The sequence below is a fragment of the Pongo pygmaeus genome, chromosome 1, assembly GCF_028885625.2.
Source record: "Pongo pygmaeus isolate AG05252 chromosome 1, NHGRI_mPonPyg2-v2.0_pri, whole genome shotgun sequence".
Lineage (NCBI taxonomy): Eukaryota > Metazoa > Chordata > Mammalia > Primates > Hominidae > Pongo > Pongo pygmaeus.
This window is the reverse complement of record NC_072373.2, coordinates 44,789,545-44,807,797: the sequence shown is the minus strand read 5'-3', so window position 1 is coordinate 44,807,797 and position 18,253 is coordinate 44,789,545. Positions and strand designations below refer to the sequence as shown.

Sequence of the window (18,253 nt, the reverse complement as noted above, 5' to 3'; positions counted from 1 at the left end):
ACTGCGATTGCAAGATTCTGATTCCAGGAAAGGAAGCAAGGAAGTTAAAAAAAAAAAAAAAAAAGCTAGAAAGTTAAGGGGAAAAGGCCTTAAAGAGACTGGTCTGGCAGGGTTAATAGTTTCTTTCCTTCAATAGAGATTTCATGCCACGTTGAATAAATAAAATACCACACAATTGCAAAAGATGCATTCCACAGTATATTAGATACCACCACACTGTTACCCACATCTGTCAGCTACTGATGACAGATGACTGATGACTTATCAAAAGCCACTCTGACATTTCCAAGTGAGATGTTTTGATAGAGGTGCCATTCAACAGGGCCAAAAAAGCAGATAGAACTTGAATGTAAATGAGGAACATTTGTCACCTTTGTCTCACCTATTTAAAGGTTTCTTGTCTGACAACAAGGAAAGGGAGAGAGGGAGTGAGGGGAGAGGAGGTGGAGGATAGGCAGGTAAGAAGGTAAGAGGGAAGGGGAGAGAGCACCAACTCCAAAGGAGCCCAAAGGAGAAGGGCTGGTCCCTGAGAGCAGTAGGAAGTCAAAGAGAAGCAAAGCCCAGATGGACAGCTCTGATTTTTATGCTGAGTCACTCTATGACTCAGCAGGAAGGAGCAGTATCAAGAACAAAGACCAGAGCTGTCCAAGGTGGCAGCCCCACATGAGGCCATTGGGTATTTGCAGTGTGGCCAGTCCAAATGGAGATGTGCCGGACATGTAAATGTACACCAGCTTTCACAGATTTAATATGAAAAAAGAATGTGAAATATCTCATTCATGAATTTGTTATTGATTGCATTTTGAAATATTTTTGCTATATTGGGTTAATATGTTATTAACTTCACTGGTTTCTTTTTGCCTTTTTAATGCAGCTTGCATTATATTTCTACTGAACATACATTTCTATATTCTGACAGACTGTGGATTAGAAAGACTTAGGTTCAAAGCCCACCTCCACCACTTACTCAGGGACACTTGGCAGGTGAGCCCAGCTACAGCCACTGAAGACAAGATGGGCCAAACCATAGGGAAAGAGCACAGGGCTGGAACAGGATGGGCTGGGGTCGGCAGCATGTGTGGAAACACACAGTGGGGAAAATGTGAAGAGGAAAATGTCAGAGAGGTGCAGCCAACTGCACCTTCCCACAGTGAGAGAGGGCCTGGGCAGGGTACAGAAGAAGCTGTGACCTCTCCCAAGGCTGCCCTCACTACTGGGTACATCTCAGTGCCAAATCCCAGCATGTCAAGAGTTGGAAGAAGCCTGAAAGAGGATCCAATCCAGGGACCCCAAGAAAATAGGCCCAGAGCCGGGAAATTCCTTCCATGTGCTTTCCATTGCTTCCCCCACAACACCTCCAGTTCATATGTCCACTGAATTGAGGGATGGTATCCAAGAAGCAACCACTGCATACCAACAATGAGATCCTCTTGTATGGCACTGAGAGTTTGATTCAAGGGAGCCTTCACCTGCATGGACTTGTTACCACACAGTTGGTCTTCTAGCCTTGTTCCCCCGCCGCCAGCCTACTTTTTGGTTAGGTTGGTTTGATTCATTCATCCATTTACACTCTGCAGCTGTGTGCTGAGAACCAGGCCATGAGCTAGGGATACAGAGATAAATAAGACCCATCCCTGCCCTCCAGGACCACACAGTCTAGTGGTTTTGAAATGTGGAGCTGTTCAGACCACAGCCTCCAACCTTCAAGGTGGTGACCTTCTCCACTTTACAGCTAACTGAGATTACCCAGTGGTGGTGGCAGGCCCAGACAGAGACAGCTCCTGACCAGAACAGAAGCCTTTCCACTAGCCGAGCTGCCTCCACTGGCACATGGAAGGAGAGGCAGCTGCGTGGAGCTGGGATGAGGTCAGGCCAGAGTCACCAAAAGTCAGGTGATGGACCAGAGCCGAGACCCTGGCTTCAGAAAGTGCACCAGGTGAAGGGATTTGTGGAAGGCCACAGAGCAAATCAGCATCAAAGCCAGGACAAGAACTCAGGGTTTCTGATTCCAAACTTAACTCCTCAAGCAGCGGCGGCGACTCAAAGAGGTGGATGAGCACAGGGCCAGTCTGCAGCCAGGAGCTGCAGTTGACTCCCTCACCTGCTGCTGCTCAGGATGCAGGGTTGGTTCTCACCCAAGAGCAACCTGCTGAGGGTCGGGGGCTCTGGGCCAAACGGCCCCACATTCAGAAACCACTAGACTGTGTGGTCCTGGAGGGCAGGGATGGGTCTTATTTATCTCTGTATCCCCTGCTCACGGCCTGGTTCTCAGCACACAGCTGCAGTGTGTGAACGAATGGATGTGCACATGAATGAATCAAACCAACCCAACTGGAAGCAAGGCTAAGTGGGGGTGGGAGGTGGTAGAAGAACATGGACAGGGTTGCTCGGGATGCATTATTTTCTTCTTTCCTGCATCCCTGAACATGCCAGGCATTGTGCAGGCAAGAGAGGAAAGCGGTGTCCAGGAAAGAAGATAGACAATTAAGCAAGCATAAGAAGAAACATGAAGGGCTGTGAGTTCCTCCTGGGCCTTGACCCCTGTGTGACCTTGACCAGATCCTTCTCTCTAGGCCTTAATTTGTTTAGAGGAACTGGAGTTAGACTAAATGGTCCAAGGTTCACTTCCCACACTGATCCCCATGACTGGCAGACATGGACGTGAGCCCTCTCCCAGCTGCAGAGAATCATGGCCTCTCCCCACCACGGCAGTAGCGGGTATGGGGAGAGCAAGGCCAGGCAGAGGCACCCTGGCATGAAGGAGGCAAACAGACACTCCTGGAAGCAGGGTCCCCAGAGACTGTGCAGCCAGAGGTAACTGGCTGTGACAAGGAGTGAGCCAGTAGTCAATTCCATTCAATAAAACTTTGATTACCTATGAGCCTTGTAAACAGGCAGCTCTCCTGTGGGCCGAGCCGGAGATGCTCTCTTCTTCCCTCCCTTTGTCCTGCCAGCACCTGCCCAGCCTGGCCCTGGGCTCTGTGCCAGCCCGAAAACTTCCTCAGCCTCTGATGCAAGGTGGGCAGCTGAGGGTTAAGTGCCTGCTGGCAGGTGAGGGCTCAGGGCCTAGGGGCAGTGGGAGGGGAGGGAGCAGGAATCACTTAGCCCTCATTAGTCCAAATTAAAATCAGGAGTGAGATGACAATTACAATTTGCAGTGGGCTAATTGTTTTCCCTCAGAAGCTGATCGTTTTGCAGACTGGGGAAATTAATTGTTTGAAGTCCCAGGTGGATTGGCTTTGAACCCAGCGCAGGCCAGACAAGCCCTGCCTTTACCTTGTCACCACCCCTCAGGGACACACTCAGCAGTGGCTTCTGCCCTTTGGGATTCTCAGGCAGGGAGAGACTGAGGGTCAGGTGTGAGGGTAGGGGTCCTACTAGTCTTACCCTCAGGTGGGAAGAGGGGAGAACACTGGCAGAGAGGTAGGCTGGGGGATGCCAGCAGCTGGGGCCTGGCATCGAGGAGGGGTGCTTTGCCTACCTGATGCCACCTGCTCTGCAGAGGGGTGTATCTAGGAAGCCTCCCTGGACCTGCCAGAAGTTCCCACTTCCACTCTGCATCCAAAAGTCCCTGTAAAGTTCACTCATTCATTCAATAAACATCGACAACCCACTGTGTGCCAAGTGTTGCTTCAGGAGGGCTGGGGACACGGCACTGAACAACTCAAACACAATCCCTCTGCTCATGGATTTTACTTGGGGAGATATATGGACAATAAATGTGTAAGTAGACATCATAGAGTGGTAGGGGCTCAGAAGGAATCACGGACAGCAGGAGGGATGGGGCTCCAAAGACTCCCACACTCTAATCCCAGAGCCTATGGAATCTGTCACCTTCCAGGGCAGAAGGAATCCTGCAGATGTAATTACGGTTATGAACTTTAAGATGAGAGAATGTCTTGGATTATCTGGGTGGGACAAATCTAGTCACATGAGTCATTAAAGCAGCTTTCTCCAGCGGCAGGCAGAAGAGGGATTCCAGGCGTGCAATGATCTGATATCCTGTTGCTGGTTCTGAGGAAGCTGTGCACAAGGACTGGAAGGCGCTGTCTAGGAGCCGAGGACCACCCTCAGCTGCCAGCCAACAGGGACCTCAGTCCTACAGCTACCTGAACGAGCTCAGGAGCGGATCCTCCTAGAGTCTTCAGATAGAGTCCAGCTGGCTGGCACCTTGATTTTGGCCTTTTGGAAACCTGGAGCAGAGAAATTGGCTGAGCCAACCCAGACAGACTTCTGGCCGACAGAGCTGTGAGATGGCAAATGTGTGTTTCTTTAAGCTGCTACGTTTGTGGTGATTTGTTATGGCAGCAATAAAAAGCTATTTCAGGAACTAAACAGGGTCACAGGAGAGTGACTTGGTGCTATGTTAACTTGGGTGGCCTCTTTGAGGAAGGGACTGACACCTGGATGATGAGGAAGCAGAGTGGGGTGATCAACTTGTCCCCATTTCCCAGTTTCATCATGTAAGTCCTGCATTCCCCCAAAACCCCCCAGCCCCAGGCAAACCAGATGGCTTGTTACCATATGGCAGAAGGAATGGCCTGGGCAAAGGCTTGGGGAGTGGGAGCTTTCAGGTGAGTTGTCACAAAAAGCATCCCAAGGGAAGTTCTGTCGGACATAGGAGCATGTGATGGGGGCTGCTGGGGAATCGCTCAGAAAACTCTTTCAAATGGGGACTGAGCAACTCTAGCTGAGGATAGGTGAGAACTCCCAGCCCTCCCTCCAGAACCCCATCCTCCTGCTGTAGGGCCTAAGAATTACCAGCCCCTGCCTGCCCTGCCCCAAGGCTGCTTCCTTTCTCCCCTGGACCAACTCCCTTCCCCAGCCGGCTCCTGCCAGGGCCCAGGTGTCTCCCAGTGCCCGGGCACCAGGTGCCTGCTGTGGCTTTCCCCAGTGGGATGCTGGCATTCTGCCAAGCAGCACACAGCAGGGGGAATTTTTGAAGCCGTCTTTAATTAGTGAGACAATAGGAGGCTGGGAAGCAGAGAAGACAAAGGTTGCGGATGGCTTCACACCCTGTCAAAACAGCGGCTGTGAGCCTGAAGAATGCCTGAGAGGGAAAGGGAGATGGAAAAACAGAGATGGGCCATGGGACCCTTCCCCCTCCTCTCTCCCCTTCTCCCTCTCCTCTTCACACCTCCCCGCCGCCTTCCTCCTTGCCTCCCTGAACCATAGCTGCAGGCGCCTTTACATTAACCCACCACTCTCCCTGTTCAGCTGGTCACCTCCCAGCGCTGTTTCCAGTCAGGTAAGAGGCAGCTGTTTAGGAGCTCAGCAAGGAGGCAGAAGAGCAAAGAAGGACCTGAGCTAAAGTTTTGGCTCCTTGTCTCATTATCTGGATGATGCCTGGCAAGTTAATTGCTCCGGGTCTCAGTTTTCTCTTCCATACAATTAGAGTAATAATGCCTACTTCGCAGGGCGGTGGTTGTAAAGATTAGAGATGTCAAAAAGTGCCCCACATAGAGTAGGTACTGGATAAATGGCAGCTATTTCTAATATGAGAGCTTGCACCTCCCATCCTGGATCCCAGCCCTCCAATCCAATATTTCTCAAACTCAGAGCGTGCCCAAGAATCACCCAGAGAGCTTGTTAACATGCAAATACCCATCCCACTCCTCAGGGTGGAGCCCAGACACCTGCAGATTGAACAGCTTCCAAGCAGGTGATTCCAATGCAGGCAGCTGGGTCTGCCTCCTGGGAAAAGAGCTAGCCCAGGGCAGTCCTGCACCTGGGTCCATTTCAGAAGCCATTCCCCTACAGATGGAGGGCGCTGGCAGGGAGGTGAGGTCTTGCCTCTCCCACCAACTTGCTACCTTCACGTGGGGGTCTGTCCCGGGGGCAGCCTCCACATCTAAGCAAGGTGAGTTGGTCCTCAGGTCAGAGCTTCTGCGGAAGGGACCTCGGTATCCACCTCATTTTGCTTCCTTTTCAATGGAAGAAGCAGAGTCCCAGAGCAGGGAAGTGACTAGTATTAGATGGTGCAAAAGTAATTGCGATTTTTGCCATTGAAAGTAACAGCAAAAACCACAATTACTTTTGCACCAGCCTAATATTAATATAAGGGCACACACTGAACTCTGGGCTTCTGATTCTCATCTGCAAGATACAAGTACCCAGCTATAAGATGGCCAGTCCCTCTCAATTCAGAAGTTCTAAGTTTCTCTAGGAGTTGGCTCCACTGACCCCAGGTTGGGAAACCGTGAAGGAAGCCTGAGGCTGATTGCCTTCTTGATTTCTAATCAACTTCTTCACACCTCTCTGATTTCTGGGCCAGGATGGCTTCTTCTCCCTTGCCAAATAATGATAGGCTGACCCTTATTGAACACTTGGTATGAACTAGGAACTGTTCTAAGCACTTTACTTGTATTAACCCATATCAGCCTACAACAACCCTGTGATGCCTTTATCCTCATTTATAAATGGGAATCTAAAATACAGAGATTGGCCCGGGTGCAGTGGCTCATGCCTGTAATCCTAGTGCTCTGGGAGGCAGAGGCAGGAGGATCACTTGAGACCAAGAGTTCAAGACCAGCCGGGGCAACATAGTGAGACTCTGTCTCCACAAAATATTTTAAAAATTAGCCAGGTGTGGTGGTGTGCAACTCTAGTCCCAGCTACTTGGGAGGCTGAGGCAGGAAGATCACTTGAGCCCTGTAGGTCAAGGCTACAGTGAGTTAGGGTAGTACCACTGCACTCCAGCCTGGGCAACAGAGTGAGACCCCATCTCAAAAAAAAAAGAAAAGGAAAACTATTTAGTTGCGCATGGTGGCATGCACCTGTAGTCTCAGCTACTCAGGAGGCTGAGGTGGAAGGATCACTTCAGTCTAGGAGTTCAAGGCTGCAGTGAGCCATAATTGTGCCAGTGCGCTCCCTCTTTGGTGACAGTGTGAGACCCTGACAAAAAAAAAAAAGGATCTAGAGATTAAGTAACCTGCCTGGGGTCACACAGCTGAAGCTGGGATTTGAATCTCGGCAACCTGGCCCCAAAGTCTGTGTGCTTAACCACTGAGGAACATTGTCCTTGAAGCCATACTTGTAAGTACATGATATACTGCCAACCCAAAGTCAGTAAGGACTGGTGTAAAGAGGACTGGATTAAGAATCAGAAGACCCAATTACCCAAGAAGGGGTACGAGGAGCCTTCTGGGTACTGAAATGTTCAAGCTGTTCACCTAAGATTTATAGGTTTGAATACTGTAGACAAGTTTAATCTAAATGAAAAATCAGAAGGCTTGGGTTTGTCCCCATGGTGGCCTGTTTATTAGCTGTGTGACCATTAGCTTGTTAGGCCTTAGTTTTTTTCATCTGCAAATCAGAACAATTAGAATGAAAGCCTGCTTTCTTAGTTGATAGGGAAGTTGTACAAAGTTCTTTCTTTGTTTAGCAGGTCCCATCCAGCTGTCTTGATCCTTTTTGCATCCCCCGATCAAAAACTCTCCGCCAAACTCTCCCTGGCGGTACTCATAGTGTATGTGGCTACTTGCATCCTTCCCTGGACCAGAAGCTCTTTGATTCCATCCAAACATCCAAGTCATCCAACTTTGTGCTCATGCAGAAGTGGCACTTGGTAGTTACATCTATCATTGGCATTAACCAGTGCGTGCTGGAACCAGCTTGCATCAGTCTGTGAGAGCTGACAGGGCTCACCTCTTCCCAACTCCACCCTCAATAACATTACATAGTAGGTTGAAATTGGCTGTGATGGAAATACTGAAAACTATGAAAATTGGCAAACACTACAAATCAGGGCTTCCCTTCTTGCCACTCCCCCAGCACAACACCCCTGCCATGAATCCAAAATGTTCCTCTCAAGTAGGCCCCAGGAGGTTTATAAGAGCTCTGGGACTACCAGTAGCTGGGGAGCTGTGGTCTGAGTGTAGTTGTTCCTAAACTTTAATGTGTGCAAAAGACATTCTCCATTCTCTAGCCCCTGTGGACATTCCCAGCTCCCCCAGGCCTTGGCTGAAGAAACAGCCGAGTGGGAGTGGGACACAGGTGGCTGGACCCAGCTGAGGCAAGTTCTCCGACAGTGGAACTGACCACCCCAGCAAGTGGTGCTAAAACCTTGATGCATCTCTACTTCAGGTCTCACCAAGTTTATGCTGTACATTTGGTGGGTTTTGTTTTTGTTTTCTTGAGACAGGGTCTTGCTCTGTCACCCAGGCTGGAGTGCAGTGGCACGATCTGGGATCACTGCAGCCCCCGTCTCCTAGGCTCAAGTGATCCTCCCACCTCAGCCTCCCAAGTAGCTGGGACTACTGGCATGTGCCACCATGCCCAGCTAAGTTTTTAAAAAATGCTTTTGTTTCTTAGAGAAGGGGTCTTACTTATTTCCCAGGCTGATCTTGAACTCCTGGGCTCAAATGATCTGCCATCCTAGGCCTCCCAAAGTGCTGGGATTACAGGCATGAGCCACCATGCCCAGCCAGGTGAGGTTTTGTTGGTTTTTTTTTCTCCTCCTTCCTTTCTCTTCCTCTCTACATTCATTCAAGCACCAATTCCATGTATTTTCTCTGCCAGGCACTGGGAATAGATACAAGATGAACAAGATTCAGCCTCTGTCCTGAGGAAGATCTGTACCTAGTAGGGCAGACTGACAGACTCACAAATACGACTGTGGCCCTGGGGGCTGCCGACAGGACAAGGGCACCGAAACGCAGGATAATTGTGTTCAGAGCAGCACAGTGGCCCCCAGAGCTCCAAGCTCCACATCTTTCCTTCCCTCCCTTTCCTTCCCTTTTTTTTCTTTTCTTTTTTGAGACGGAGTCTCGCTCTGTCGCCCAGGTTGGAGTGCAGTGGCGCGATCTTGGCTCACTCCTGGGTTCACACCATTCTCCTGCCTCAGCCTCCCGAGTAGCTGGGACTACAGGTGCCCGCCACCACACCCGGCTAATTTTTTGTATTTTTAGTAGAGACGGGGTTTCACCGTGTTAGCCAGGATGGTCTCGATCTCCTGACCTCGTGATCCGCCCGCCTCGGCCTCCGAAAGTACTGGGATTACAGGTGTGAGCCACCACGCCTGGCCCCCCTCTATTCTTTCTTTGTCTCTTCTCTATCTCTGACCTGCCCCTGGCTGTCTGCATCCACGTGTGTCAAAGATACAGTAACTGGTAGGTACAGTATGACATTCTTATCGAAAAATTAGAAGGTATAGAAAAACATGGAGAAAATTTAAACAATCCCCTTTTCTACCTCCCGGTGCCATAACCACTGTTAACATTTTGATGCATATCTTTTCAGGCTTTTTCTTATGATAGTAAATATTCTTAACAATTTGTCTCTCCCTGAGGTTCATGTCATCTTTCTTGTTTTCCACCTTGTTTTGGTAGAATACATCTTTTTTGAGTTGCTTTTGAAAAAGAGCTAAGTTTCTTGAAAGTCTGAGTGTTTGAAAATTTTTGCATGAACATTTTTGCAAATGTTTGCATGTCTTTATTGAGCCTCCATATCTGACAGTTTGACTGGAAATATAATTTCAGATTGTAAATAACATTCCCTCACATGTTGGAAGACACAGTTCCATGACCTATTTGCGTCTAGGGCTGCTGTTTAGAAGTCTGCTCTATCCTAAAGCCTGTCTTTTTCTTCCTGGCTTGTGGAATCTTCACTTTATACCTGACATTCTGAAATCTCAAAATGTTGTGTCTTTGTGAGGGTCTCTTCTTCATTAATTGTGCTAGCCACCTAATGGACCCTCGCCATCTGCAAAGTAATCATCTTCATTGAAGGAAACAACATATTTTAAGTTTCCAAGAACTTGTTCTCTGCACCTTCCTTAAAAAATAAAAATCACCCAACTGTCTACCAACTGATAGATGGATAAAAAAAATATGGTATATCTGACGGGTGTGGTGGCTCACGTCTGTAATCCCAGCACTTTCAGAGGCCAAGGCGGGTGGACCATCTGAGGTCAGGAGTTTGAGACCAGCCTGGCCAACATGGCAAAACCCCCGTCTCTACTAAAAATACAAAAATTAGCCAGGTGTGATGGTGCAGGCCTGTAATCCCAGCTACTTGGGAGGCTGAGGCAGGAGAATCACTTGAACCCGGGAGGCAGAGGTTGCAGTGAGCCGAGATCACGCCATTGCACTCTAGCCTGGGTGACACAGCGAGACCCCATCTCAAAATATATATCTATGCGTCTATATATCTGTATACACACACACACACACACACGGTAGATCATACAACGCAATAATATTCAACTACAAAAAGGAACGAAGTAATGGCACATGCTACAACCCTTGAAAACATGCTAAGTGGAAGACACCAGACACAAAGGCTACGAATTGTATGATTCCATTTATATGACACATCCAGAATAAGTAAATCTACAGAGACAGAAAGCAGACTAGTGGTTGCCAGGGTCTGGGGGAAGGGGAGAATGAGGAGTGGCTGCTGATGGGTATGGGGTTTTTTGGGGGCGATAATGACAATGTTTTAGAATTAGATAATGGCAATGGATGTACAAACTTGTGAATATATTAAAAACTACCAAATTGTACACTTTAAAATGGTGAATTTTATGGTATGTGAATTATATCTCAATTTTTTAAAAAGGCCCCATGATCTTCTTTTGTGGGTAGAATGTCGTCTCTCAACTCTCTGAGGATATAAATTGAGGTGGTGATGGTGGTTTTTATTTTTTCTTTTGCTCCCTGCATAGTATTTCCTTTCTTCAAGTTTTTATTTATTGTTTATTTTGGCTTATGCTTTTTTTAATATTAGACACCTCCCCTAAAATTCTAGTAAGCCTAGGCCAGGCGCAGTGGCTCATGCCTGTAATCCCAGCATTTTGGGAGGCTGAGGCGGGCGGATCACAAGGTCAGGAGATCGAGACCATCCTGGCTAACACGGTGAAACCCCATCTCTACTAAAAAATACAAAAAATTAGTCGGGTGTGGTGGTGGGCACCTGTAGTCCCAGCTACTCGGGAGGCTGAGGCAGGAGAATGGCGTGAACCCGGGAGGCAGAGCTTGCAGTGAGCCGAGATCGCGCCACTGCACTCCAGCCTGAGCGACAGAGTGACTCCGTCTCAAACAAACAAACAAAAAATTCTAGTAAGCCTTAGCCAATAGTTCTTTTTTTTTTTTTCTTCTTTTTTTTTTTTTTTGAGACTGAGTCTCACTCTGTCGCCCAGGCTGGAGTGCAAAGGCACAATCTCGGCTCACTGTAACCTCCGCCTCCCAGGTTCAAGCCATTCTCCTGCCTCAGCCTCCTGAGTAGCTGGGATTACAGGCAGGTGCCAACATGCCCGGCTAATTTTTATATTTTTAGTGGAGACGGAGTTTCACCATATTGGCCAGGCTGTTCTCAAACTCCTGACCTCAAGTGATTTGCCGGCCTTGGCCTCCCAAAGTGTTGGGATTACAGGCATGAGCCACCATGCCCGGCTAATGGTTCGTATTTACAGCCGATTGGAACGGGCAGGGCTTAACTGAGAGGGAGGGGGTCTCCCAAATGTCATCACTTTTCCAACTACCAGTATTTTTAGACCCAACTGGAAGAAATGACCAAAAGGCTTCCCCATTTGGCTTGGAAACTTTGAGCAAATGCTCACTTTTCCAACATACTGCCTCATCTCTACCCATACTTGTACCCATATCCTCAAGTCAGCACTTTTTGGGTTCAGTCTCTTTGGAGAGCAAAGTTTTCTTCAGGATGCTCTAGGGTAAAGCAGGGACAGACATGGCATGCCATGGGGTGAAGAAGGGATCTGAGGTATCACTCTCCTGTTTCTGACCCTACTCCATACCCTGTCTTCAGATGCCAACCATTTCTCAGCCTCTCTGTGGTTTTATAGCAGGAATCTGCCAATTTCTCATTGACTCCCCTCTTTGGGAGTCTCTAGGTTTTTCTTTCTCTATTAAGCCAAGTCAGTTACCTTCTCAAGTTCCAAAATTGTACTGACATTTCTTACTTGCTTTGATCTCCTCCCCTTCCCTTGTGGGCCTGCATCTTTTTTACTCCTTTACTCGTAGTGTGGTTTGGGGAGGCAGCACAGAGCACCAGAGATGTTAGTCCATCATGTTTAAACAGAAGTCCCTCCTTGCTACTGTCATTCAAAAGTGGCAGTCACTGGTATTTTCCGTTTATCATAAGGTGGCTTCTGCCATTATGACCAACCTCAGTCTGACATGAAATAGTATGTAATGCTGACTTGCCAGTGCTGTGAGACCAGCAGGGGAACCTCCTGGCAAGCGGAGAGTTGGGTGACTTTGCCCTCAATGGCCATCCTCATTACATTTCTCAGTCATACTTTACTGCATTTTATGGGGGAAATTATGTGGTAGTCTCTAATCCATGGATTCATGAAGGGCTATGATGTATCCCTTGAGAATGTCAAGGGCCTACTGTACCTCTGTCACTATGGAAACTATTTCCCTGGTAGCAATTAGGCTTAGCAACATCCACAATGGTGCAATGCACATGGATTCTGGCTCTGGTAATGGACAGGGAGCAGACCCTGGAGAGAGGGCCACACCTACCCTAATGACAGTCTCCAGGGTCTCCGTCCAGCCTGAGCACCCTGCATGGAGCCTGGCCTGAAGTGCTCCAGCTCAGAGGAGGAGGAGGGAGAGGGTAAGCCTGTTTGGCCCACTGAAATCTGGAATTATTCAAGTGCTCCTGGAACGGCTTTCCAAATCCAGCCTCCCAGGACATCTGTCTTATGGCCACCTAAGAGAATGAGGTTTAAGGTGGTCAACAGTTCATAATCCACTTTCGGGTGTGTGTGTGTGTGTGACAGATAGTTTAAAAGTCACTTGTGTTTGGCTTTGAAATGCATTGTAGGATTTTTTTCCCCAGCGTATTTACTATGCAAATGAGTTAATATGTGTGAAGTGTTTAAAACAGCCTGGCTCATGGTAAGTGCCTTATAAGTGTTTGCTATTATTATTACTAAAACTGTATTTAGCTTGGATCCATATGAAAACAAATTTGCATTCCTGGACTCTCTGCAACTCACTAAACTCAACAAAAAATAGTAGATGAGACAGAGACCCAGGGACTAAGAACTCCTGGCTCATTGGCCCCTCTTTACATAATAGAGAATAAGCCATCATCCAGATATTTTGTTTATTGGTTTGCCCCATTCACTGGATTGGTGAACTCCCTGCCAGGCCCACTCCTTGACACTTTACCAAGAACCAATGAGTTGATGCCTGTAAAGGCATCTGTGAGCTGTCTCTTTCCAGAGGACCCTCAAGGCTGCTTCTCCCTGGTCCAGGGGGCGACAGCAGGCCAAGCTCCATACCCTTGGCTTGTTCACAGGGCTCCTGCTCCTCTCCAGGTCTCCCGTCCACCCTCGTTTCTCCTTCCAGCTGTCCTTCCTCCTGTTTATAAATGTGCCTCCATCTCCCCTTGCCTTTTGTGTTGTCATCCCCATCATCTCACTTTCTTTCTTTTCCTCCTCTGGGCTGGGAGTTCCTTAAGGGCAGGTCTTGTTCATCTTGACAGTCTGAACACCTAGAATGGGGCCTAGTAAATAGCAGATGTCCAAAATATTTTTTTCCTTTTTGGAATGATAAATCCTCTTTCTTTATTGCCTTGCTTCTGAGGTATCTGCCTTGTGTCCTCTACTTTCCCCCTTCTCCCCACCTTACACAGACACACACATACTCTCTCTCTCTCACTTCGTCTTAGAGCCTCTTGGGCTGCTCTTCTGCCTGGCTGTGCGTGTGAAGGAGGTGGTGTTTCCCATCCTTGGGAAAGCCCTTCTGACCTCAGTGGCAGGGACAGGCCTAAATAGGTTGCACAACTCCAAATGTCAGAACTGACACCTCCTGATGAGAAGCAGGCTTGTTCTGTGCAATTTCCATCTCATTTGTCTTTTCATTTGTAGCTTAAATTGGCCAATTTCATCTGGAATGTGCCTGGACTCTCTGGCAAGCCATATACTACAAATGAGTGTCCCAGTAGCTGTCTACAGAGGGACTGGCAGGCGAGTGGGCCCAGGTCCTCCACAGCAGCATTGGTGATGGCTCCTGGGCCTCTGGAGGCACTAATGTTTGGAGGATAGGGGCCAAATGTGATCTCCCCAAGGCCTGAGGAGGGGAAGATGGAGGAAACTGCAATGAGAGGGTGTTAGAGCTAGGTCCTGAAAAATTTGGTTGATTGATTGATTGATTAATTTTTTTCTCTCTATCAGAAGACAGTAAGGTACATGGGATGGAAGAGGAGTTGTTTGTACTTTTAAGACTGGGCAGAAGTGATACAATGTGGAGCAAAAGAATACAAATACTTCATTCACATGAAATTCAAAAACAGGCTAAACTAGGTCTACGCTGCTAGAACGCTGAGTGTAAGAGAGGCTTTTAGGGGGCTAGAAATGTTCTACATGTTGTTTTATATCTTGATTTGGGAGTGGTAATATGGGGATGTTGTATACCCCATATTCAAACTCAGGTTGCCCACATGATTTGTTTGCTTCACTATATGAGTTCTACCTCAATAAAAATGGGGGGAAAAGTCACACCAATGGTTTTCAAACTTTCCTGTACATAAGAATCCTGTGGGAGCTTATCTACAATGCAGATTTCTGGCCAGCCTGGAATCTAGTTGGTCTGAAGTTCTGTTGGGAATCTGCATCTGAGTGCCCCACACCCCCAAGGGTGATCTTGAGACAGGTGTTCCACAGACTAGAAAAGACCACACAGGGGCTTGAACATCTGCCCAGTTAGATGGCCTAAGCACCATCCTGCTGGGAGCCATGAGGGGCAGCTGGGTGGCTGAGGGCTCCCGGATGCCCTTGGCAGGGAGGGTTAGAGGTTGGCTACGCTGCAGCATAGAGAAAGTACGGTGAGGACAGCAAAAGTGGTAGCAGGAAATGAGGGGCTGCTCTCTGGGCTAAGAAGGACCAGGACAGGGAGTGGATCTTCTCATCAGGGATGAGAATCTCTCTGAGCAAAGAACACTTTCCTGTGCCCCTGCACCCCTGCACCCTGGGCACCCTGCCCCAGGATGGCGGGGCAAACCTCATGGAGTGGCTTTGGCTCAGGAAGGGTAGCCGCTGTGGAAAGCTGGTCCCCAGCAGAGGTGGAGTTTCATGGAATAGCCTGATCCCTCTGCAGGGTCTGGAGACCTGATGTGATCAGTTCTGTATCTTCAGCAGGCACCTTCTGTCCAACAGGAAGAAGGAACCCAAGACTGAAGACCCACGGCTACAGGTGAGACCTTGGGGAGGGTGTAGACAACGTGGTACTTCCATAGACAAATGCCAGGATAGTCTGAGCATTTGAAAATGTGGGCAAATAATGACTTGAGCTGTCCTTGACTTGAGGGCCTGGGAGAGCTGGGATATACTGAGGGGGAGCTACATACAGGGAGTGGGAAAAGGGGCAGGGGCATCTACCGTATGCCAGACTCTTTACAAACACCATCCCATTTAATCCTCCGGTAATTCTCTGGCAATTCTCTGGCATAATTTACTTATGTCAACTTTAGAGATGACGAAACTAAGACTAAGAGAAGTTCACCAACTTGTCCAAGGCCACAACTCACAGTGGAATCTGAACTCGGCTCCATATGACTCGAGTCCCACGATCTTTTCATGTTCCCTGCTACCTCTCCCTCTCAGCCTGCTACAGTGATGGGACATTTATGAACTTGCAAAATGCTTTCTCACAAATTATCTTATTTGATTTTCACAAACATGTGTGAGGCAGGTATAAGTTCTGTTCTATGGATGAACAATTGGTCTTCAGGTAAAGAACAACTTGTCCAAGGTCAAATAGCTAATAAGCATCTGGGAACTGGGACCTAAATACACATTTGATGAGTAAATTTGCCACAATATCTTATCCGGACACTTGAAAACATACTCCAGCCCTGTCATAAACCCAGGAGAATTTGAAGATGTCCCTCCCTACTTACAGCCTGGTTTCATGATCACTAGAAACTGGTTTAACTAAACTCCTTTCTCTTCTCAGGATGGCTCGGGGGACTGAGCTGGAAAAAAAAGGCCTCAGAGGGGAAATGGAGGCCCAGAAAGCTTTGGTGAGCAGCTCAAGATTGCACAGGACATGGAGACCAGAACTCATGTTTCCTCAAATAGTTCATTTCCAGGGGGCTTTTAGGCTATTACTTCTATAATCTGCCCTCTGTCTGCCTCAGGGACTCTCCCCTCCAACCCCCATTTGGACCATGAACTGTTGCCAATGGCACCAAGGAAGCATCAACTGATACTGGGCAGAAGGGCAGGGCAGTGGCCCCTGGGAGTCTTCATGGCTCCTCTGGCAGAAAGTACCTGGAAGCATCAGCTCATGGACCTGGAGCATATCAGCAAGAACAGGGATAAACTGTACCGGATCACCACCCTGGCACTACTCATGAGAAACTTTCCCAACTATTGTGCTTGGTTGACTTGGCCAGGAAGGAGTTAACACACAACATGTGAGGAGTACACTGAGTAGGGAGCTGTGTTCTGGGGTGACCTGTGGGTATCTGGGCCCATTTAATGCACCAAGTCTTCAAATAGTGGCAGCCATCACAGGCTCTCCTGTCTGCTTGTGCATGCACATGGGGATCCTTCACTTGGTGGCTTCTCCCCAAGCAAACATTTTTAGCCCAGCCTGGTTTCTCCTCACTGCCCTCTGTACCCTGGGAAATGCAACCCACATTGTCCGAATCAGACTTAATTAGACCGGCAAATCGGTGGCTCTCAAGTCATCACAGCACACTCCAAGCACAAGAGGAAATGCTGTGTAGGTTATCCTGTGTGCTGCTTGTTGTGTCTGTTTGTGTTTCCTTGGATTATCCATTCTCTGCTCCCTGCCTTCCATCACCTCACTAATGGAGAGGCAGGATGCAGTCCTCCACAGGCCAGCATTCATCTTCCCAGTCTGACCCTCTTGGAGGCTATTACGCTGCTGTCGCAAGATCGATGAGGGGAGAAAAATGAAAACAGTGCACAGGGAACAATGGAAGGCAAATGGGACTCTTTTAGAACTGGATCCACTGATACATCAGGCCAAGGAGAAATGACCACAAGCTCTGAAAAGTGGAGAGCTCCCCCAGACAGCAAAGACAGGTGAGTGGGCTTCCCCACTGGGCTGCCCACAGGAAGAGGCCAGGCTGGTGGGGATAGAAGGGTGTCTCTCTGCAGAAGGCTGGGCAGCCTAGGCCCCACAAAATGAGAAGAAGGTTACTGAGGTCATTGCTGCCCCTGCCTCAATTAAAAAATTAGAAATTCTCCCCACCCAGCTCTGTTTCTTTCCCCACAAAGCATTGCAGAAGAAAACACAGAAGCCGCCAGCACTATTATGCATTCATGATTCCAGCTTCAACCAATCCTCTCTGCTGCAATCCCTTTATTCCTCCCCTGCAGCTGCCCCGGCACCTCTGCACAGTCCTTTTCTGGATCTGCCCCTCACCGTGCTCCCCACCTGCACCCCGTCCTCAGAACAGATTGCCTTGCCTGACCTCCTGAGGCCGATGGAGATGGAGATGGTGGTGTGACCCCCTTTGCCCTCCATCACTGTGCTTCCCACACCTCTGCGCAGCTCGTTCATTCTCTCCCTCCACTCTGACTTAAGGGAAGAGGAATTTTAAAACCAACCTCATCCCTTCCCACCTCCTCAGGAAACTCACTCCTTTGCTTACCCTCTCTCCACTTTTAAAAATAACAATAAAAATGCCCCTTTTGCCTGTTATTCCTTCTAAGCACAGACCCTTCTTGCTTAAGCCCCTGTGAATTAATTTTCAATCTCACAGCTCTTCTCAATCCAACAGCATTTTTGCAGCTTTCAGCCTCGGGAAGCTCTTGATGGGATGGTCTGCCACGCTACCAACTTCCTTCTTGGAAGTCCCTCCCCGTCTTCTGCGCCTGCCTTGTGCCCATTCTCCCTCTGGGGTCAGTCCTCTGCCATCCGGCAGGCCCATCCTCCACTCCCCATTATGGTCCCTCTTTACAGCCTCATCTGGTCTCTCATTACACTCTGCAGTAGCCTGATGGTCAGCTCTTTAATAAAATCCCATTCAGTTCCTTAAAGTACCAAAGTTCCCCATGACTCCCTAGAACAGTGTCCTAAATCAGACACGTCACCCTCTCTACCCCAATACTGCTCCCACTTCCTCACCAGTCTATCCTCCCCAGCAGTCCATTTCGTCTTCCCAGGTGAGGTTCCATTCTCTTTAGGAAGATAATGCTTCAACTCCTCCTTTGAATTGCCCCTAACTTGGATCACAGATGGACATGAAAGAAAAAAAAATTTAAAAAGAATTGCCCCTAACAACAGAGTGATCATGCATTCCT

At 48.4% G+C, this 18,253-nt stretch overlaps 1 protein-coding gene and 1 long non-coding RNA gene across 3 annotated transcripts in view; one reads left to right on the top strand and one right to left on the bottom strand.

The window, feature by feature from the left end:
- The window catches only part of LRRN2 (leucine rich repeat neuronal 2), a 68,619-nt gene that overhangs the window by 29,713 nt on the left and 20,653 nt on the right, over positions 1–18,253 (bottom strand). The gene's annotated exons all lie outside the window — the stretch shown is intronic.
- On the top strand, positions 12,393–17,665 carry LOC129012261 (uncharacterized). Of its 2 annotated transcripts, none has more exons than XR_008493599.2 (3): positions 12,393–12,582; positions 15,131–15,167; positions 15,930–17,665. It is a non-coding gene; the product is annotated as an uncharacterized LOC129012261 (long non-coding RNA). The 2 variants fall into 2 exon arrangements; XR_008493593.2 differs by having other exon boundaries at positions 12,397–12,582; positions 15,110–15,167.